The sequence below is a fragment of the Zingiber officinale genome, chromosome 4B (genome assembly GCF_018446385.1).
Source record: "Zingiber officinale cultivar Zhangliang chromosome 4B, Zo_v1.1, whole genome shotgun sequence".
NCBI classification, from domain to species: Eukaryota; Viridiplantae; Streptophyta; class Magnoliopsida; order Zingiberales; family Zingiberaceae; genus Zingiber; species Zingiber officinale.
Window position 1 is genome coordinate 103,601,799 of NC_055993.1, and position 9,898 is coordinate 103,611,696.

Consider the following 9,898-nt stretch of genomic DNA (forward strand, 5'->3'; position numbering starts at 1 on the left):
TTCAAACACCAACAGAATCTATGCCCAGCAACAACAAGGAGTTTCAGTAACAGAATTAAGGTAATATTGAATTCCAGAAATCAAAACCCTTTCTTCTCTTGCTTTTGCAACTAACACTCAATACTACACGGCCAATTTGATCTTCATTGAACACCTACAGCAACCTTGATCATGGAAATCAACATCAATCAGTAGTACAGCTGGAAAATTCCAGGTTATGCAAGTTTCTGGTTACTGGCTGGTAATTCAGTCACCATTAGCATACTACTGATTTTGAATTCAACCATTTTTCAATCACACTCTCTTTAATTCTGATACTGAATTGTAAATTCTGAATTATTGCATAAGTTCCATTTCTACAGATGTTTTTTTTCTGTTTCTGCTCTTTAATTTTTCTGTTTCATCTTTACTTCAGACATCATCTTAATTCTAATATGTACATATCAATTAGTCCAACCATCAATTTGCTCCTCGGAATTCAAATCATGCCACTCCAATGAATTGATACACCTCTTTAAGCCACTCTTCTTCTTTTAATCTGCAGGTTTTTGACAATTCTGCTAAACTATGTTAGTTGAGTCTTCGAAATTTATAATGAAATCAAAACCGCATAATTGGCTTCCTGAATTACAACTCAAAATAACTCATCTTACGAATTCCTTAGTTGCAAGCACTCTATTTGGCACCTAAAAATCAGTTTCAGAACTAGCTCGGATTTCTGGATTTTAGTTCCAAACATTTAATTCTAATTCCAGGAATTGCAATGGTAAGATTTAAATTCGAATTATTTCTGGCCATTACCACCTTAAAAATTGGCACAATGCAGGTGTTTTGAGGAGATAACTGCTGCAACCCATTCCAAAATCATCTATGGAAACTCATGCCAACTTGCTGATTTCTGCATTGCAGTTTCCAACAGATTTTCCTTCAATTCCAGATAACTTGTAGATTCTTGACAAATTCATTTGATAGTAAAGGATATCTGTAAGTCTTATATACTTTTGATTCATTCCCATCTGCTACATTTAAGTTCTTTAATGACTAGAGAGTTTCAATGAAAACTTGGCATGCAACATGTTGAGATTGATACATCAATGGCAGCATTAATTTTTTCCACTCTCTGAGTTCTAACTTTTTGCACCTCAACTCCTTTTGAAATTCTCGTTATCAAATATTCCAATGATAAATAGTTGCAGTTCCTACATTCTAACTCCAACAATTTAATTCAGTTACAGTTTCAAATTCCAGGATTTGAGTGATCAAATTTGTAAACACTTAGTGCATATATAAACACCATTTGTTAGTGAGTAAGCATGAACTTTCTTAGTCTTTTCATTGATTACGAAACTGTATAAGGAGTTTGGCACACACAACTTCACATCACTTGCAATTTTGAAGATCAGTAGAAATCAGAATCAGAGTTCTGTTTGCATAAATAAGCTTCAAAACACAATTTGGCACACTATAACTAAAGTTGGTACATTTTTCACTCCTTGCTTATCTTGTATCCTTCATTGGAAGAAAAGTTTCTATTTTATCACAGATGTCAAGGCTTCAATTTCCATTTCAAAACTTCCTCAATAATAGCAACAGGACTGCAGTTTCAGAATTCAACTCACTGAAGTTGCATGCTCTGGACCATAGCAGACTTAAAGAGAAGTAAACACAAGTACTACTGAAAATTCAAATTCTTCACTTAGACATTTAAATGATTGGAAACTTCCCAACTTAATTAACAACATTTCTTCATTTATTTCATTCTCGAAATCTGCAAAACAGCTCCAAAATATGCAAAACAGCTTTCAATCACAACTTCAGCAACAGATTTCTTGTTTTCTACATATTCTTGCTTCTGCAGCCTACTCTAAATAAGTCTTTCATTAGCATTCCTTCAATCTTCCATTGCTCTATAGTTATAGTGTTTATTTCTGCAGAATGCAGCACAGCACAACAACTCCAACAAAAAGTTAAGATTTCAGCATTTCCAAAACCTTCTTACTGTTAGTTAGAGCTCTAGTGCCAATCATTTGATGATTGTATTATGGACTTGTTGTATCATATTCATATATAAATAAAGGTATTTGTTTTTGGTTATTATACTTACTTGTATTGGTGCCAAATAAACTAAGTATAATAGCGTCCTTGAGTAGAAGGTTCTTACCTATATCAATCGATTTGTTGAATCGATAGTGAGATGATATAGGGAACACTACTCTTAATCATTCCTAGTCAAGTATTAACATTCAGGGACAATGTTAATGTAATAAGACAAGCATGTAGGTCAACTCGATGACTTGATCTCACAAGTCATGGATATAGAGATATCAAGTTGACACATGGGTATGCATTGGAGAATGTATACTGAATTACCCACCATGAGAAAGTATCATGGATCGTTATATGAGTGGCATATACTTTCTCATGTGGCTATTAGTATGACTACTAGTCCTTAGACCTGAAGTCACCATGGATCCCTACATAAGGAGTTATGTACTTTGGTTTCGTCAAACGTCACCCGTAATTGGGTGGACTATAAAGGCGATTACTGGGTATGTAACGAATTATGCAGAGGGATGTGAGTGATGTAGATGGGATCTATCCCTCCTATATGATGGGAGAGACATCGATATTCTTGATAGAGTGAGATCACTAAGTGCATGACCATGCCCAAATGAGTCAATATGAGATATTGAGCTCATTTGATCGAGTGAGTTTATTTGGAATTCAAGATTTAGATTGGTCAGAGGATAACATGGTATATGCCTCACATTGATCAATCTAGATGTCTAGGATAGAAGGACACTTGTCATATATTGTGAGGAGTCACAATTAGTAGTCACAAGGTGATGTTGGATCTCAACATTCTTGTAACTTGGGTAGTAATGATGTGTTGCTAAATACTGCTCATTACTTATGCTCCTAAATGGGTTTAGGGGCATTGCCAACGTTACAAGAACCTATAAGGTCACACACTAAGGATAATTAGATGGAGATTAGGTTCATATGATGAACCAAGAGGATTAGATTCATGTGATGAATCAAATTGGATTAAGAGTAATCCTAATTGGGCTAATTGAGTTGGACTCAAGTTGATTCATGTGTTCAATGAGTCTAATTTAGATTATGATTCATTGAATCAATTTAATTAAATGAATTAGATTTATTATATTAAATTGACTTGAATTAAATGGTTGGATTAGATCAACCATGAGAGAGATTAAGTCAAGTTTGACTTGACTTGAGAGGAAGAGGAAGAGGAAGAGTCAAGTTTGACTTGACTTTATGCCACATCATTTGTGACTTGGCATTAAGTGACCAATAATGGTATTACACATTATCATGTTTAGCACATGTGTGTGCCACCTTATGGAGGTTACAAATCTCTTTAATGGCCACATTAAATGAGAATGGGGGTTTCAATTCCCATTGTGGCCGGCCACTTATGGTGTTCAATGAGATTGATTTTTTTCAAGGATTATTCATTCCATCTTCTTCCTTGCTCTCTCTTCTTGCTCTCCCTCTCCTCCTCTTGTCGTGACTGATCAAGGGTGCTAGCACACCTTTGTTTAGTTTTTCTCCATCCATTTGTTCGTGTGGATACTTCTAGAGGATCGTACACTTGACGATCTCGAGATCCGGCGGTATCAGAGCCACGTGCGGAGTCTTGTACGAGTTTAGTTTGTATTTTTATGAAAAATGTAGGTTCTGTAATTTTCTATAAATTTAGGATTTTTATAGTTTTTATGGGTATTTTTCTCGTAGAAGCGAAGCACAAGTGTTTCGACACTTGTAGGCTTCGGCTACCGAGAAGATTTTTTTGAAACGGCAAGGTTTCGCCCCAAATCTTTTTGGGACAGTGGGCTAAGGCGCTGTAGGATCGCTAAGGAACACTCGCGATGGTTAGATCACGGGTAGGGGCGCTGCCCCTGGCCCCGCAAGGGGATTCGTTCCGCGATTGCGCCCGAAAACCCGTTAAACGGAACCGCTAGGAATTTTTCTCAAAAAAATTATAAAAATTAGTATTAAAATTACATAAAATTATGGAAATTATATAATTTAGAATTATGTATAATTTGTGATAGTCATGGCCCAAAAGGACCCAATTTGATTGGAAATGTGTTGTAATTCATAATACGGCCTGCGTGCCGTCATGTGATGTGCGTGTTGTATATTTGATTCGCGACCTGCGCGTCGTGCCTTTCTCTATTTTTATATTCTTGTTGTAAATTAGTTTAGACTCGAATGTAACTCGAGTTTCAAAAATTATAATGTACAAAATTGGAGCGGTGGAAGGTCCACTCGAGACGGAGTTACGAGGAGGGCGCGAGCAACACAAGGTGGTCAAAGGGAGGAGCTTGAGAAGCTGTTGACCTTAGGTTGACCATCCGATCTTCTCATTGGCATGAGAAGATCGTAGTAGGGCCATGACTAATCAAAAATAATTTAATTAATTAATTGTGTGTATGTGATGCATAATTAGTAATTAATTAGTGCATAACGATTAGATTAGATCTAAATCGTGTACAAGATGCACCCTCTCGATTAGATTAGATCTCAATCGCATCAACTCTAATGCCTACGTGTCGTGATACCTATCACTACCTTGATCACATGTGTTGTTGAATCTGCCAAAGCAGAGCAACACATATTATCTTGGTAGGGTATGGAGAGACAATCTTGGTCCCGCTTATCAACGCATGGGCGAGTACAAACTCAATTAGATTGAGTATTCCTAGTTAACTCGGTTGGATCGAGTACAACTATAGGCATTCTTCCAACGGTTGGAAAGATAGGACATAAATCACATTTATATTAATTCTTGGGCGTATTAGCCAAAGCTAACTCAAGTTTTAATATAACTGCGGATAATGATCCTATAAACAAGAGTTACATAGAGATGTAATTGGTAAATCGTTACCTACCGATCATACTAAATCTTGGGCGTATTAGCCAAAGCTAACTCAAGGGTTAGTATGATATGGATCTTGTCCCACATGAATTATAGAATTCAGTAGGAGCATCATTTAGTTAAAGACCTAATTAAATTATTTAAAAGAATATGATATTTATTTTCTGCATTTTTCTGTTGTAGATAACCATGACGTCGAATACGAACTCTTTCTCCCTGCGTTCTGCTCTTGAGAAGGACAAGCTCAACGGAACAAATTTCCTGGACTGGTACAGGAACTTGAGAATAGTTCTCACCCATGAACGTAAACTGTACGTTCTGGAGCAGCCCATTCCGGAGGCTCCTCCTGCCACAGCCACGCGAGCTGACCGAGATGCTTATAAGAAGCATCAAGATGACGCATTAGATGTGTCCTGTTTGATGCTCGCGACCATGAACTCTGAGCTTCAGAAGCAACATAAGTTGATGGGAGCTTACGATATGGTTGGACATCTTCATCAACTATATCAGGGACAAGCTAGGCACGAGAGATTCGAGATCTCAAAGGCACTGTTTCAGTGCAAGATATCAGATGGGGCTCCTGTAGGCCCATATGTACTCAAAATGATTGGGTACATAGAAAACCTACAAAGGTTGGGATTTCCGCTTGGCCAAGAGCTGGCCACTGATATGATCTTGCAATCATTGCCGGATAGCTATAGTCAATTCGTTCTAAACTACAACATGAATGAAATTGACAAGCCACTGCCCGAGCTGCTTAGCATGTTAAGAACTGCTAAGCTCAACCTTAAGAAGGTTAAGCCCAACTCTGTTCTGATGGTTCAGAAACATAAGGGCAAGGGCAAGCCCAAAGGCAAGGGAAAGTCCCAAGCCAAGGGCAAAGGCAAGGCACTGAAGCCTAAAGGAGGGGTCGCCAAGGTCAGACCGGGCACTAGAAGAGGAACTGCAAGGTGTACCTGGAAGATCTTAAGAAGAAGCGAAGTGAGACTTCCACTTCAGGTATATATGTTATAGAAGCCAATCTATCTATTTCTTCATCATGGGTATTAGATATCAGATGTGCTTCTCACATTTGTACTAATGTGAAGGCGCTGAGAAATAGCAGGGCATTGGCAAAGGCAATAGAGCACGGGTTGCTGCTGTTGCTGTAGGGACTTATTTTCTATCTCTGCCCTCTGGGCTTGTATTAGAATTAGATGAATGTTGTTATGTGTCTGCTTTAACTAAGAACATAATTTCAGTTTCTTGTTTAGACAAGAAAGGTTTCTCTTTTATAATTAAGGACAAATATTGTTCTGTTTATTTAAAAGATATGCTCTATTGTAGTGCACCTCTGATGAACGGACTCTACATTCTAGACCTTGAAAGCCCTATCTATAACATAAATATCAAGAGGTTCAAGTCAAATGACATGAACCAAACCTATCTCTAGCACTGTCGCTTAGGTCATATAAATGACAAGCGCTTATCCCAGCTCCATAAGGATGGTTTGCTGGACTCATTTGATTTTGAATCTTATGAGACGTGCGAGTCATGCCTACTAGGCAAGATGACCAAGACTCCCTTTAGTGGGCACAGCGAAAGAGCGACTGATTTGTTAGGACTTATACATAGTGATATATATGGCCCTTTCAATGTCGCTACTAGAGGCGGTTATAGGTACTTCATCACATTTATTGATGACTTCAGTAGATATGGTTATGTGTACTTGATGACACATAAGTCTGAATCCTTTGAAAAGTTCAAAGAATTCAAGAATGAAGTACAAAACCAGCTTGGCAAGAGTATTAAGATACTTCGATCAGATCGAGGTGGAGAATACCTTAGCCATGAGTTTCGTGACTATCTAGCTAAGTGTGAGATTCTATCGCAACTCACTCCTCCTGGAACACCACAGTGGAATGGTGTATCCGAAAGGAAGAACCGTACTCTATTAGATATGGTTCGGTCTATGATAAGTCACACAGATCTTCCTACATTTCTTTGGGGATATGCTCTAGACACGGCAGCTTTTATACTCAACCGAGTTCCATCCAAGGTCGTGATAAATACACCATATAGGATATGGACTGGGAGAGATGCCTAGGTGTCTTTTATGAGGATTTGGGGTTGTGAGGCTTACGTTCGATGTCAAGTCTCAGACAAATTAGGACTCAAATCTGACAAGTGCTACTTTATTGGATATCCCAAGGAAACTAAGGAATATTACTTCTACATTCCCAGTCAACACAAGATAGTTGTGGCAAAGACTGGGGTCTTTCTAAAAAGGGACTTTGTTTCTAGAAAGACTAGTGGAAGTACGTTCGATCTTGAAGAAGTTCAAGATGTGGACCATAGCACTGAAGCCTCGATGGAAGTTGAACTGGAACCACAAAGTGTTATGGATGATGTTGTTGGACAAGGAGTTGAGGAACAACAACCAGTTCAAGTAGACATACCTCTTTGCAGGTCTGAAAGGGTACATCGTCAGCTTGAGAGATACTCTTTTCTCTTGTCTGACCATGATGACGTTATGCTCATAGAGGATGAGCCTACCACCTATCAGGAAGCTGTGATGAGACCAGATTCCGAGAAATAGCTAGAGGTCATGAGATCCGAAATGGAATCCATGTACACCAACCAAATATAGACTTTGGTTGATTCACCTGAAGGGGTAAAACCCATTGGGTATAAGTGGGTCGTTAAGAGAAAGACTAACATGGATGGACTTATCTATAAGGGTCGCTTGGTAGCTAAAGGTTTCAAGCAGATTCATGGTATTGACTATGATGAAACCTTTTCTCCAGTAGCGATGTTTAAGTCCATTCGGATTATGCTTGCTATTGTAGTATACCATGACTATGAGATATGCCAGATGGATGTCAAAACTGCGTTTCTGAATGGAAACCTGCTCGAGGATGTATACATGACACAACCTGAGGGTTTTGTAAATCCACAGCATACTAGCAGAGTATGCAAGCTGCATAGGTCCATTTATGGACTAAAGCAAGCTTCTCGGAGCTGGAATCTTCGATTCGATGATGCAATCAAACAGTTTGGTTTCATCAAGAATGAAGATGAACCTTGTGTCTACAAGAAGGTTGTAGGGGGCATAGTTGTCTTCCTCATATTGTATGTGGATGACATACTACTCATTGGGAAAGACATCCCTTTGCTACAGTCTGTCAAAACTTGGCTAGGGACATGTTTCTCAATGAAAGACTTAGGTGAAGCATCCCGCATTCTAGGGATACAGACTAGCATGTACATCAACTCGATGACTTGATCTCACAAGTCATGGATATAGAGATATCAAGTTGACACATGGTATGCATTGGAGAATGTATACTGAATGACCCGCCATAAGAAAGTATTATGGATCGTTATATGAGTGTCATATACTTTCTCATTGTTGGTGCAACCTTAGGTCAAGGTTGACCTGGTTGACCCGACTCGAGTTGTATTTTGATGTTTGACGATGTTTTGACGAGAAGAGAAGTTCTATTCTTGATGTTTGACAAGAATAGATGTTTGGGAGATTGTTGGTACAACCGTAGGTCAAGGTTGACCTGGTTGACCTGATTCGGGAAAAGTCCAAGCAGGGAGCTTGGCACGCGAAAAGTCCAAGTATGGAGACTTGGCACTGGAAAGTCCAAGTATGGAGACTTGGCACGGGGAAAGACCAAACAGGGAGTTTGGCACGGAGGAAAGTCCTGGTGAGTTGAGCCGGGCAAGGGAAAATCCAGATGGATCAAGGGTGATCGGACATCTGGTGTTGGGAAGTCCAAGTAGATCAAGGGAGTGATCGGATACTTGGCACGAAGAGGAAAGTCCAAGTGGGTCAAAGGGATTGACCGGACACTTGGTAGGGAGTCTTAGCAGGTCAAGGGAGTGACCGGATGCTAAGCATGATGTACCAATAGGTCAAGGTTGACCGGATATTGGTTTGGAAGGTTTGAGACTTGGTTTGGGCAAAAACCAAGCTCTGGATCGGTCTGCAGACCGATCCAGTGATACGTTTGTGTATCTGATCGGTCTGGTGACCGATCAGATAACAAACAGAAGGCGATCACGATTACGGAGCTGCGGTCGGTGCGGGGACCGATCGGCATGGAGCGATCGGTGCGCAAGACCGATCGGGCGATATCTGATCGATGCGGCCGTCGGTGACGATCTTGGGAGTGCGAGGAACCGCACTCAATAAGCCTGATCGGTCGGCGGACCGATCAGGCCATACCTGATTGGTCCCCACGACCGTCGAGCACGATCGATGGCTAGCGGAGTTCGGGAAAGCGCGATCGATCGTGGACCGATCGGGCACACTCGATCGATGCGTGGACCGATCAGGGCACTGGCGTTCGACCGCGGCTAGATTTCTTCGTGTTTTTCTTCGCAGGTATAAAAGAAGCTACAGGGCTTCGTTGCTACTACTGCTTCCTCCTTAGAACTTCTGTTCTTGTGCTCTAGAGCTTCTGCTCTTACCTGCTATCAGAGCTTTGCTGAGCTCCTCGCAGCTGAAGCTTCACGTGAGCTTCTCGACTGGATTCTCGTCAGCTGCTGCTGGTGTGAAGCTGTTGCTTCATCACTCCAGTCAACAAGAAAGGCAAGCAAGTGTTTCATATTGTATTTTGCTTTCTTGTATCTGTTGTACTCCTTCTTGTTGTTACAAGTATTGTGGCGAGGTTTCTCCACCCACAAGGAGCATTTATTAGCCGGTTCTCCGGGGACTCATCCACCGACGGATTGATAGGGCTCGTCCACCTTACGGACACGCCGAGGAGTAGGAGTATCATCTCCGAACCTCGTTACATCGGTTTGTTTGAGGTTTGTCTTCTTTTCCTTCGTTTCTACGTGTTATTTTCCGCTGCGCTAACCCTAGTCTGTAGAAACGCGACGATTTGGGGTCGGCTATTCACACCCCCCTCTCTAGCCTCCGTACGAAGGATCCTAACACTCATGTGTGTTGGTGCAACCTTAGGTCAAGGTTGACCTGGTTGACCTGGTTGACCC